A 14,334-nucleotide genomic window follows, 5' to 3' on the forward strand; every position below is an offset into this window, starting at 1 on the left:
CTCTCTCTCTCTCACTCTGTATTTATGCTTCTTCTCTACGCTAATTCACACAGCATTCACAGTATCCGCAGACAACACAAGACAACACAACATAACACAACACAACACAACACAACATAACATAACATAACACAGTAACAGTAACAACAACTTTTGCCACTCTTTTATGCATAACAATTTTCAAGTATTATTGTTTTGTGTTAATGCAATAACAATAACGGTAGTATAACAATACACTAACACCACTAAACCTGTAACAACTCTATTGATGAAAAAATGCGACGTACATATTGTGACAATATCCTTTCAGCATTGCTTTTATCTTTTCTATTTTTATTTACTTTTTTTTTTTTTTTTTGCCTTTCGTTGGATTCCTTTTTTTAATTTTGTTATTTGCTGGCGCTGTTGTTGTTAGCTTTAATTTTTTTTTGTTTGCATGTTGTTAAAATTTATTATGTGACGACCGTAGTTGGCGCTTGTGTTTTCTACGAACTTGATACGTTTTCTAAATAAATAGATTTTTATGGTTAAACGTATTGTCTCTGCTGCTAAAGTTTTTCGTGGTATTTCTTTTTGCCTTTTTAACAAATAAAATTTTACGATATTAACTTTAATATTTGTTTACTCGTTTTCCTTCTTGCGAATTAATTAACTTTTAATTAAGTGCGAATACTTGAATTTACTTGGATTTGCTCAGCCACAAGGTGAGCGAGCTTATCAACCTATCTAAACGCTAGACATTACATCTCTTCTCATATCATAACGTCCTCATATCGGAATAATATTTTACCCAAAAAAAAAAAAAAAAAAAAAAGAAAAGAAACTGAACATAATCATTGCCGATTGTCATATAAATAAAAAAATCTATCCAATATTGATTACTGTACTTGATATCTATTGCATTTGTTAATTTAATTTAGGTATAAATATGGAAAATGCTTTCTCCTTTGTTCTTCTTTGCTTTACAAAATCTATAATCTTACCTTGCCTTATACAGAGGCTGGCTGTCCTCTCATAGTAATATATTATATTGTATGTAAACTAAAAGGGAATAACAGAGTTGCATCTGTGCGGTTTTTTGTGTGTGGTCAACTCGTTTGGGATAACATAATATAAATGTAAACTAACCAGGTTGCCTTAACTACAAGTTATATATATATATATATATATATATATGTAGCGATAAAGGACTAACAATGATATATGATTAGCATATATTGGACTGTTTCTCTTATTTTTTTCCAGTACGTGCGCCCTTTGATGCCCGTTACACTTTTAAATGCTTTCCAAGGTTGCTTCCTTTAGCGAGCTATGTCCGTCCAAACTATGCATTTTAAGTAAGGGATCAACTAACGCCCGTTGGCATTGTTGGTCGTGTAAAAAGATTTGCTTGATTTTTCAACTATAAATTTACAAATAGTATAGTGTTGTTGTTGTTTGACTTTATTGTTTATTACAGTCTTAAGGGTTGTAACACGGATTTCCACTCTAAATGTTCGGATAACTTTAATTGCTACTATCACGTTTCAACTAAGAGCTTATTAATCTTTTATTGTGCCTAACAGCAAGATGATGATCATAGTCTTAACAATATGATTCCGTGTTATTCCGCCAAAGTTATCGAAAGAGAAATAAGCTCAATATAAACGATTTACTTGCTCATTATATGATGGACACTTTCACGCTTTTCAACATTTTATGTTTGTAAAAAGTCAATTATTTGCCTTATCACGATATTCAGCGATTCGAGTGACCTGGCAGCCTTGCTCTTGTTACTATAGTGACGATCCTGCGAACATATAAAATCAATTTTGATCGTTTCGCTCTTCTTGAGAGTTCCCGTTATTACCATTTTCGAGTTTTCCCGAACACTAATTACAAACTCATTTCCAAATGCCACAAACGTGAATAGTCTGTCGGCTTAGAGCCTTCTAAGGAATTTGTGGCAATCAGTTGCACTTTACATTAGGTGTACGAATCATTTTCTGTTGTTTTTGATAAAGTTCAACTGGATTTTATTTTATGCTTTTTACAAAGCTTAATAATCGAAATATGCTTTCATCATTATCTATGACTTTTTGCCATTTATCGGGGATCGGGAACTTAGGGATGCTCTATGTGATTCCTGATCTGCTGCATCGATCGGAATAGGCGATAATCGGGTGGGAGGCCGGTCTGAAAAATATTGCCGAGTGCGATAAAATTTCTGAGCTTAAGCTGACAGATATGCCCTGGGCTGCTTTCCCTGGGGACGGACAGACATATCCAAAGTTTAATCGCTTTCAAGACTAATATTTTTTGCATAGAATCCAAGCAAAACCAGTTTCTAACTCTTTTGTAGCTTCTAGCATTTACAAGGCAAGCCAATTCAATGATTTAGGTACCTTTAGCAACATTTTTTTTGCAGATTGATTCATAAATGACATCCATCTATTTAAATTTCGTTATACAGCTTTCGAACGACAGCTAGTAACGAACTGAAACTTGCATTGTTCATAGATCAATGCTTAAGTCGTCTATACATGAAAAGTGGAAAAATTGATTGTGGCAGGGACGCTTTAGGAAGCAACCAATTTTAGCGGGAGAAATTTAGTTGTACACCTATAGTACACAAGAGAAAATGTAACTAGAGATGGAAATTGAAACACAGACAGAAAATAAAGTGAGATAAAAAAATCAAAAATTTAGTGAGAAGAAAGCGAAGCAAAGATTAGAAATCGAAATGGAAAACTTGTAAGTGATAGAGTGGAAAGAAAGCATTGAAAGATGATATTGGAAAATGGATAATGAAAAAAAAGATGAGTAAAAGCAGAAATTACGTAAGCAAGTCAAAGTTTATTATGTTGATTGAAAATTCAAAATTTTATTTACTGACTTAACTTCACTTATTTGACTATCGTTTCCTATTCTTTTTTCTTTCTTTTTTTTTTTTATTATTTATTTGTTTAGGTTTCCTTTTAATCTTAGGCTGAAAACGTTATATAATTAAGGAAATTCTTAATTTTATTGCCAAACTTTTGCTAAAATGCACACGCATATTAACACTTGCGTACTTTTTTTGAGAAAGAGACCTAAGCACCAACAAACGTACCCAAACTTTTATGAGAAACTTCTATGTATATGTATATGTGCTTGCATTTTTTTTTTTGTTTTTTTTTTTTTTTGTCTTAACAAAGTTCACTTTAAATATGAAAGTTTTAAATAAATTGCATTGCAGCTGCTCGTACTTGTTCTTAAGTCATTTTGATGAATAAGTACATGAACATATATACATATATATGAATATATTCGCACATTTTTACTTATATTTATATTTATATATATATTTATGTATATCATATATGCGATATATGAATATGCGTATGTATGGTAAATCAGCTTACGTTATCTGCAAAGACTCAATCGTACATGAAAGTGCACATAGGTACGTTCTCGTTTAAATAATTTCAAAGTTTCTTTCCTTCGAAAAAGTGATGTAACATTTTTGTCTTAATTTCCTTGTAAATTTTTCATATATATTTTTTATAATTTATTTATATTTCAACTTGAATTATATGCTGTGCAATGGTTTTCGTTTTCGCACAGATTCTGAAAAAAATTCATTTTGTAAATTTCTTCATTCATTTCTCAAATTACGCTCATAATGACCTCTGGTATGCGCGTACACTGAAATGTTCTCATCGACATCGTATGCATGTATCAAAAATTTTTCATAACTTTCTAGCAAGTGTTAACCATCTAAAGATTTTCATGAGCAATGCTTTCAACAGAGCGCTTAGATTTTCGAAATTTAAGGAGACCAAAAAAAATAAAAAAATAAATAAATAAATAAATAAATAATTAAATTAATAAATAAAAGGAGAAATTATTTTTTACCCAAAAAAAACTGCCATTGCATGTTTTGCTTTGCACGATTAGCTATGATTTTGATTTGATCCCTTAAGTAATCAGGAATAATATGAAAAGATGATTATAAGCATTGTAAACTGTTAAGTGGTCTAACAATTTGATCTTCCAATCATAATTGCACAGCGCTATTACGGTTCCGTATAAAGATGCAATTCTCGGAAGAACATTTTTTAAAACGGTAAGCAGCATAACTACAACTACTGTTATTTTTCAGGCCGTGTATGAAATAACATTCTCTCGTGCAATGCGAGAAGGGGAAGCTTCTCTTTGGTTGAAAGGCAAATCTTTCCGTTCCAATTGCACGAAAAACAACTTGTAAAATGTTCTACGTACTCCTCCCAGTTAAAGCGTAGACATGTGGATTACGCGACTTTTGTTGTTATTAGACGAACTACGTTGCTTGCCGTTAACCCTTTCAAATTAACGATCGTCTTGTAAGAATATCTCTAGTGTTGCCATTCTTCCAAGATTTCTCAACAACAATTTTCTTACGTTTTTTTTATCAAAAACATTTTTCGCTTTTCGTGTTAGCAAAGTCGCAGTTGGACATGGCAGCTGCATTAGCGTTCATTCATCTATGCAAACAAATTATTAGTTAATGTCTGACCTTCGCATGAGAAATGTCGGTTTATATCAGTTGCGTTCCTTTTAGTAAAGTTGGGAAAAGGTGTTCTTGATTTGCTGACTCTGTTAAATGAAATAAACTTCGATCTACCTGAGGCTTTCCTTTTCATAAACCTTATCTAATGTAGATTTAATTACGAATTGCTGCCTATGTAAACTGCCGTAACGTAGCCAAGCACATGTAAGGCGGTACTAGGACAAATTCGTGCCGAGGTTGGCATTACTCTCTGCATTAATTACGACTAGTTTGTGTCCGCAGCCATAGTGAGTGGCCGGTCTGTAAACGCACAACCCATCTCTCTGTCTATCTCTATCTACTTACCTTTTTCTAACCATCGCTGCGTTACACGTGTAGTGAGCATCCCATCCGAGTTGTTGGTCACAAAAAAAAAAAAAAACAAAAATTCCTCCCATCTCTAAATAGCTTTTAAGCTCATTGCTGAAAATCGAAATGCATTAATATTTTCACTGCATATGCAATCACTTGAAATACGCATAAGCGTGCGGCAGCGCCGACTTGGGAGGCAACCGGAGTGTCACAAAAAGACGACTTGAGGGCTATTAGCGATCCTTATATAAGGACGTATTTGAATACAAGCGATGAGCGGGATGTTCATCGCGTTCATCTCGCGCTAACAATGTGCACGGAAGCTCTTCGCGCGGAAGCTTTACGCGCCATTGCAGCAGATTATCTAGCTTTCTCTTTTTAGATGGCTGCGATCCATTATCTGCGGCTAGCAGATTGACTCCCTTCTCCTTCTAATTAGACACCGTGTTTTTTTTTTAACTCTAAATACTATGAGAGCTATGACCCACTAATTCAGCGATACTTCAAGTCCAAAATTCACTCATCCTAATATGATCGTAAGTTGTTTTCTTGTATAAGCTTAGTTAGAAAGTGACAATTTAATCTATTTCGACCCGTAGAATAAATGATATTACAAATGAGTTTGATTCGCCAGCAAATGCACTCGAAATAATTTTAAATTTAAAGTAATTTAGAAAAACATGATATTATAAACAGTTCATAAGCGATAGCATGAGGCACTGTTTTATTTTAAAATTATTCAAGCGGAAGTCTAATCTGCCCATAATTATGAAAAGCATCCACAACGTTGATAGGTATATAGTACCATACAAATTAAAACGGCCTATTTGATTTTTGTGCGGAAATATAACTTAAATATTTATTCGATTAAAAATACGATATACATATACAACTAAACGTAAATAGTTACATAATTAATTGCATTGTAATAGTACGTGTAAATGATTTCATTTACAAAATAGTAATAAATTTCTAGTCAAAAAAAATAATGAATAAATAAATAATGCAAAAACTTTTAGTTTAGTGCTTTGGACTCCGTAATTTGTTTCAAAAAAAAAAAAAAAAAAAAACAACTGGCTTCAAAACCGGCAGCAATAATGTGCGGCTTTTCATTCTCGTCGCACTTTAAAAATTATATTAAGTGCACCGTTACTTTAGCTATGGACTTTTCCCTTTCATTTCGAACATCTTCGTTGCACAAATCAATCTACCGCTCAAAAATTCAGCAGGTGGTCCGCGAATAGTTCGGTCCATCCTTTAGTGTCGAGAATTGTCTCCTCACTTAGATCGGCACAAAAATTGCCTAAGATATGGAGGAAAGTAGAAGCCAACGATGGAGAATATTTTGATTAACGTAATCCACCAGAAAACGAACTGAACTGACTCGTACGCCCGGTAATTTTCACACGTGGAAAACTCCTTTTATGTTTTGCGATTCTCCAGCAATCGGTCACTAAGAATTCTCTAGGTTTTACATTGACGTCCACTTTGTCACAAAATGTAAATTATATTTTCAGACTTAAACAATGTTGTTTTTGTTATTTTTTTTTTTTTATTTCGATAAAGAATAGCTTATAAGTGTTCAACCCTAACCTATCAACCGTTTAAAGACTGTCTTACAACTTAATACTTTTAGTACCAACAAGAGTTGGGGGGCTTCACTCTTTTCATTTCAATCTAATTTTAGAACATTCCAAAAAAAAAAAAAGAAAGTAAAAATTCGCACTCTACATATATCGTCGATTAGCTTGAGCTTAGCCACTCTCATTATAGATTAGAAGAATATATTTTACCTTTTACTGCAAGTCAAATAAAGAGCAATACTGTTTGTTAATTGTTTACACGTAGGCATGTGTAAGTGTTCATTCTAAAATATAATTTATGTATGTAAAGTTTGGAAATATAAATTTCCGAATACTTCCTGTTTGCAAGTCAGTGTTCGCCACTTCAAATTTCACTGCTGTAGAGAATACTTTGTCGCTAGCTACAGTGAGGGCCCCGCCCACTTGGCTACGGCCACTCCATATCTTTTTCGTTTTCCTCACGTATTTCTGTCTGCTTGTCATCGCATTCCACCTATAGGGGGCATCCCATGAGTGACTGGTCATATATAAATCGAAAAGACTTTGCTTGCGACCCAAAGTAGTTTATGTCAAGATTCGATCTATTTTATGCATGCAGGTGAGCACAACCCGATCGAACCATGTTTTATAGATATGTGCATTAAAGATGCCTTCGAGTATCAAAACTGAAAAATAAGATTTTCATGTGCGCTGTACTGTTCCTTACCAAATTTTTGCTTCGAAGTTATGTCGCGTGAGAAGTTTATTCACTTTGTTGGTCCGCGGGTAATAAGTGCCGCTCTCTCCTCAAATTTTCTTCTCAACGATTCACTTTTCTTGTCCGTTATGGGCGTATAAAAAAAAAAATTTTCGAGTTTAATCAAGTATAGGTAGGCCTCGTAAGCACACTAATACAAACGGTAATCGTTAATAAATTGACAGCCATATGGTAATCGGTTCTTTTATCCTATATTTCTTAAATAGGACGGGATCACTACTTTGATTCGATTTTTTTTTTACAATTTATGGAAAATTTTAATAGAAGTTGCAAATGTCGCGAAACCTAATATTGTGTAATGAGTAAATTAGGAGTTGACAAGTGGAAGGAATTACGAAAACATGTCGTGCTATAACCTTAAAGTCGGTCAGAAAATCATAGTAAAACGATATGGAAATCGAGTAAATTTTTCGAAATATTCGATTTGTTTGTATACAATGTAACTGTAGGTTTTTCAAAATGCCAAACATTTATATAGAATATGATCTAAAAATAGTTATTGACTCGCACAGTAGCTTTACATCGTTTTTGTACGAATGTAATTCGCAAGAATGAAGTAAGAGCGTATTTAGCTACAGCTGAGAATCTTCCCATCAACCAAAGTGTGTATTTAAGGCAAGTAAGACGATCTTTTACTTATGTTTTCAATTGACGTTTTACATATCGATCGGTGTTGGAACGTCAAAAGTGGGCGTTGACCTTATCAGTTTTTCCCTTCCTTGTAAAGAGCTGCCCAAAATAACTATAGAAAATGTATTTTATATTAACCATAAATACAGTCATATAAATATAAATATATATATATATATATATGGATATATGTATGCGATCTTTAATGCATGATTCAGTTTTTACAAGTTGAATAATCCAATTATCCTCTTCCGTAGCTATTATTGCTACGTAGAAAAGTTTCCTTGCATCATGTGTAAACAAATTTTATTGTAATCTGTAGATGTTTATATGTATGCAAATAAGTATTGATGAATTTTCATGAAAGCTTACAGAGCCATATTGCGATGTAAAACAATATTTTAATATGGATAGTTAGTTGTATTACTCAAATATATTTTTCATTATATGTAATGCAATCGTAATTTATTATGGGTTATGAAATAGGTTCAATAAACGTAAATTCAAAAAATTTTCATAAATAATCACGTACACATCGTATAATTTAAAATTTATTTTCTACATCTATAAGCATATACGTATGTGTATGTGTATATGTATATGTATATGTATGTGTGTGTATATCATAGATTTTGAAATAATTGTAAAACTAATTTCATAGTAATATCCTCTTTTCAAAGTGAATTTTAGTTAAGTCTTTCCAACATTTACCGTATACGACATTTAATAGGAAATGTGTGACATTAGAAAGAAACACTGCTACCGGTAAACGTACAACATGCATGCCTATAAGGATTCATTTGCATTTATGTGAATGTAAAATTTAATATAGAAAATGTCTACGCCTGCTTAGGTACACTTGCATACAAACAAACTTAACTAACTATGTCGGCTTAAATGTGTTTGTAAACGTTGGTGAAATATGTATAGCATATATAGTTAAATTATCGCAATCGTTATTTCTTGTTGTTATTGTATGCATAAAACTTAAAATATTAGGTAAATGCTAATGACTACTTTCTCTATACATATTCATATATATATATATATATATATATATATATTGTGGTCTCTTTCATTCTTTTGCAATGCTTATCAACTGAATAATTACTTTATTAAGATTCACACTCCACTGCACAATCAAACATGTTTGTATAGGTATATATATATATATATATATATATATATATGAATATGTAAGGAAAATCCAACAATAACACACTTATAGGTACATTAAACATTTTGAGTCCTTTCGTGTTGTTTGCTATGCGTAGGTGTGACTGTGTGGTCATCTAATGAATATATATTTGCTTGTTTTTTGTGGTTCATTTGTGCACACATTGTATGGCATTGGATTGTAAGCAATTTTAACAATGTTCGCACACGTGTATGTGTATATGTTTATGTGGTAAGTATGCTTTCATAATGTCATACATTCAGAAAGAGTTTATTAATATTACTCGCACACTTACTATGCACAGGTATACTATACTCTAACATAAGTTACTATACATATATATATATATATTAAGTTTTATACCTACAAGTGAAAATACGATGCAGTTTCTGTTAATGTTAAGTAAAATTTATGAAAATTCTACTTCTTGAGAGTGTTTATTGTAATTACCACATGTGTTTGAGTGTATAATATCTGCTCGTGAATTGTAATTATTGGACATTAGCAAATATTGTTCGTTTGGATATTATCTCAGATATACGGCCTATATTTTGTAATAATACAATTCCATATAAAGCAATAACAACAATGCCGATACACAAGCCGTATCCATTCACATGAGACGATATTTAGAGAAAGAGATACAATTTGTTTTCAAATATTTTCTCTAAAATTATTTGTTATGTTGTGTTAATTGCCGATGACATTTTATTGGACATTATGGTGATATATATGAGAAATGAAAATGAAAGCTGAAATCTCTTATTGCTGACGAAATTATAACCTATAAACTTAATATAAATACATGTGTATAACTATATAGAAATTTGGAATTAAAAGCCAATGTGGATTTCAACTGAAATTTCGTATTTACATGAATGAAATCAAACACGAAACGAAAATCAATAAGGATATCATATTTGATGGAAAGCGTATCTCTTGTCAATATCCACTACTACATAGCATATCAAGTGTGTTTGTTAATTGTAAGCATATTTTCTGATCAATATCTTTGAAATCTTTGCGATATCACATTATAGCAATATATTGAAACTTTCACACACTTTCCATTTGAAATGTGTGTACATGCTTCTAGAAAGATTAAAACATCTAGTAAGAGTATACGTTTATTATGAAAGCAATTCCACGAAATGTCTTACCTAAATTATTATTCACATTACTAGCCTTTAGTTTCCTTATCTTTTAGGCAGAACATGTACGTAGGGTGTTTGTAAAAGGACGCAATTTTTTAGTTCGCCATATAGAGATGGTGATAAAATGGAATAAGCGTTAAATAGAAGGAACACTGGCTGCTAAATACAGCGAAGAACGTAACACTTTTCACTTCGATCTTCCTCAAGTTTGTTGGGCTAAAGTGCGATAACGAAGCAGACCGAATCTACCCATGCCTAACAAGTGAAAATACTATAATAGTCTACGGCCGGCTACTAAACACCTTGCGTCACTTCGCTTAGCATAGCTTTTCATATAACGACTTTTCAAAATAAGATGTTCTATGAGAAGAAGCGGAAAAGAAGTGACCCGAATCAAATCGTTTTCAATAGCGTTCGTCCTTACGCCAAAACACATCGATGTACAAATTTTAATCAAAATACTTGAAAAATTGCGACCTATAAGTTGAATATGTGAAGCACAGAGAGAAAAGTTGAGATCGATTCAGAAAATGATTTCGAATCGATTCATACAATATTCAAAAAAGGTGAGTCTCTCTCGCAGCCTTCTGGGTGTTGCATGCATTCGCATAAACTGAATATACCCAAGTAAAACAAGTGATGGAGGGTATAAAAATCACGATATCATAAATTTTGACAAATTGCACGAGTTTCTAAATTCAATTGCATCAGTTGTTGTTGCAAGTGCTTCTAGTGACACCTTCAATTAGCTGGAGTGACTCATATGAGATTAAACAAAAAAACAAAACAAATACTTCAGTGATCATCCCTCAGGAATAATAAGTTTCCTTGTCGGTGTTAATAATTGCTTTAGTCTGCATCGTGGTTACCCTTGCTTTGAATATCGTAACACATTCCCCGTTCATCACTTGTCATCATTTGCCAGAAAAAGTCCCGCTTCACGCAAATAACTTTTTTTATTCGCACTATAGTTAACCGATCTGGTAGTTTAAAAACCTATTTTAGATATACTTCAGCCGGATGGCTTATAAGGGTCGAAGACAATGCTTTTAGATACTAAATCACAATCCTTTCCATCATTTTTGTATTATTATTGCTTTTTCAAATTTTGTTTTTCTCAAGATTAGAAACGACTTCGTATTATTAACGGAACAAATTGATTTCATTGTATTTTAACACACATACGTACACTCCAGAAGCCGTTATTTCAGGAGTGCTTAAACGACGACACTTACAATCGATCTTTGTGGGATCAGTCCCAAGACGGCAAAGCTGGTATGGCCTCGCTTTTCAAAAACACCGAGCACGTCTCCGAATACCATTTATTTTCTGATGTAGATACGTGGTTATAGACAGTTGGTACCAAGATCTAAAGAAATCTTCGTATACATATACTTTTTCCATTCTCTCTAGTTATATGGGAGACTTAATTGAAGCCATTAGTAATTTTATGTCAATCATGATCAAAATCAAATTAAAGATATACCTGTGTACCGTAGTATATTTGATATTATTTTTTGTAGCATATTTTCTCAACTTTCATATATAAGTTTGTGTATGTATGTGTGTGTGTGTGTGTGTGTGTGTGTTTGTGTGTGTGCTAGTTGATTACTTTGAGCGACTGCCAAAAGTAAATAACAACCGGCATAAAAGAAACTATTACCTACCGTTGATGAAAGTGGCAAATGTATATGTGTTTTTCGCTGATGACTTTATATGCGTGTGTGTGTGTGTGTGTGTGTCTTTTGATGGCAATGTAAAGCATCAACTGCGGCAGCTGGCAGATATGTTCTACTATAATAAAAAAAACGAAACGTATATTAAATTTATATATTCGCGATTGTATGACATAAAATGTTCATAAGTTTCCTTATATGAATCTATTTGTTATGGCACTCGCTGCTGATTGCTTCCAGTAAGAGTTTTTTAGTATCACTGAAGAATATATGCTAAGAGAAAACAGGCATCTTTTTGTATTGTCTTTTTCTTTGCCCATTTTCTTAATATTTGAAACGCGTAGACACCAGGAGGTAACGAACGTAACGGTCGTGCAGATGTTTAAATGTGAAACATATTCAAATTTATTGCTATCTCTCTCACTTACGATTTTATCGTCGTTCTAAACTCTAGTTGTTGTTATTATTATTATTATTATTATTATTATTGTTGAACTTACAAAGACGACGGCACTGCCGTGAGTTTGAGCGTTTCAGTGTCATATTAAAGTCTTCTCCTAGTGTTACTCATAATTTGCTTAAATATCAGTTGCCAACAATAACCAAAATGTTTGCTTATTTACGCAACTGCTCCTCAAATCCGTTACACTATTTTTCCATTTTACTGTTAACGCTAAAGTCATTTGTTGTTGTGCCGCGTTTGTGTTTCAAAAACCATCTTGTCAGCTAAGCATTATCCCCGCGTTTAAGTTATGGAAACTATAGTAAAATAAGTTTTGGAGTTATTTAAAAGAAGAAGAAGAAGAAGAAGAAGAGAGAGAAAAAAATAAAAATAGAAATAATAAAAAAAAAACACAAAAATTAAAAAGAGAAGTAAAGGCTTAAGCGAGGCGTGACACAGACATTTAAAATATCGTTACTTTCGCAGATGAATTCATTTACATATATTTAAAAATTCATCCGTGTGTTTAGTAGGAAAACCATCAAATATAAAAGTTTATGATTTTTTTTTTTTTTTTTTGGTAAGCATTACGCGCGAAGTTTTAAGTAAATTTTATATAAAGGTAAACATGTGTGTACAATGTATTAAATAAAGAAAAGTTAAACTTTTCTCTAAGCTTTTTAACAAATTTCGAATTTCCGATTCAGTTTTCCTTAACCACTTGCATCATATTATATATACATATAAAAAAAAAAAAAAAATAAAACAAAAAACACTGCTAGAACATAAGGCTTTGTATCGTAACTTCCTTTGCTTCCATAACCCATAACAACGTTGTCTAGTCACACACAAACTTTCCGTTTGAAAACATAATAACGAACAAGTCAGAAAGTTGTATTCAGCCGCGGGACGAATCTCGTATACCTACCACTTATTTTAGCAGCGTGATGATAAGATTTAGCTAAGCATTCGCATTGCAAATTACCGTAACTGGATCAGTATTCAGGAGGGTAAGAAGTTTTAGCTGAAGCTGAATCACTAATCCATAATTCTCTTATCTTATATTAATTATGACGTCCATCATATATGGGCGTGGTTGTTTATGTAAATTTTTTTTTTTTTTTTTTTTGATACAAAACTCTACGCAAGGTAATATGCGATGCGATGCTCTTTCCATTGCGATTAAAGAGTAATGAGTAAAAAACATGAACAACTAAACAAACTAAATTTTGGTATTTTAAAATAATGAGTGGGCGTGGTCATTTTTTCCTAATTAAGGACAACAACATATCCTCATCCTCATGCGTTCATCTTACAAGTAATGAGTAGAAGAAGTTCTTGTCTGATATATAAATTCGGCATAATGGAGTTCACGTACTACCTTACAGTAGACCATACTTGGTGTGATCGTAGCTTTACTAAGTGGCCGTTCGGTGAAGGCGTAACTGCCGACTTGATATACATCTCCCAAGCAGCAGCATATAATGTATACATCCCTATCTACCTACCTCTCTCTACTTACTTCTGATCCCTACTGTGTTACATGCACACCTTATTGGCTGAGCAATTAATCTTCTATGTATATAAACATGAATACCATTACTTTTCCTACTTAGCACGAAAGTGTTAAATGCTGCTGAATCGTGGCGGATAACGGAAGATGGCCTTGAAATACGTCAATATACGAAATGAGAAAAACTATAATTCAGGTTGCATAAGTGGCAAGCCAAGGGAAAATATTCATGATGCCCTAATTTGGGGATTATGAATTACTCCAATTAAACGAAACCATGGCGAGGACGTCAACAGCAATAACTGATGCAAAAAAAAAACAAAAAAAAAAAACAGGCGCAACTTGCTTAACGTCAAGATGTGCTAATTTTTCATTATGGCTTTCTATGATTGCCACAAATTTCAATCGACTGGCTGCCTGGGCAGGGCGTCGACAATGTTTTATTCCTCTGTACAAAACTATATTTGGTCGAACGACTCTTCGAGTTGGTATAGTTATTAAATTCTTTGTTAATTTTTATTGGGCAGGTAAACCGTCCAAT

Source organism: Glossina fuscipes, unplaced genomic scaffold (genome assembly GCF_014805625.2).
Source record: "Glossina fuscipes isolate IAEA_lab_2018 unplaced genomic scaffold, Yale_Gfus_2 0, whole genome shotgun sequence".
In the NCBI taxonomy this organism is placed as follows: Eukaryota; Metazoa; Arthropoda; class Insecta; order Diptera; family Glossinidae; genus Glossina; species Glossina fuscipes.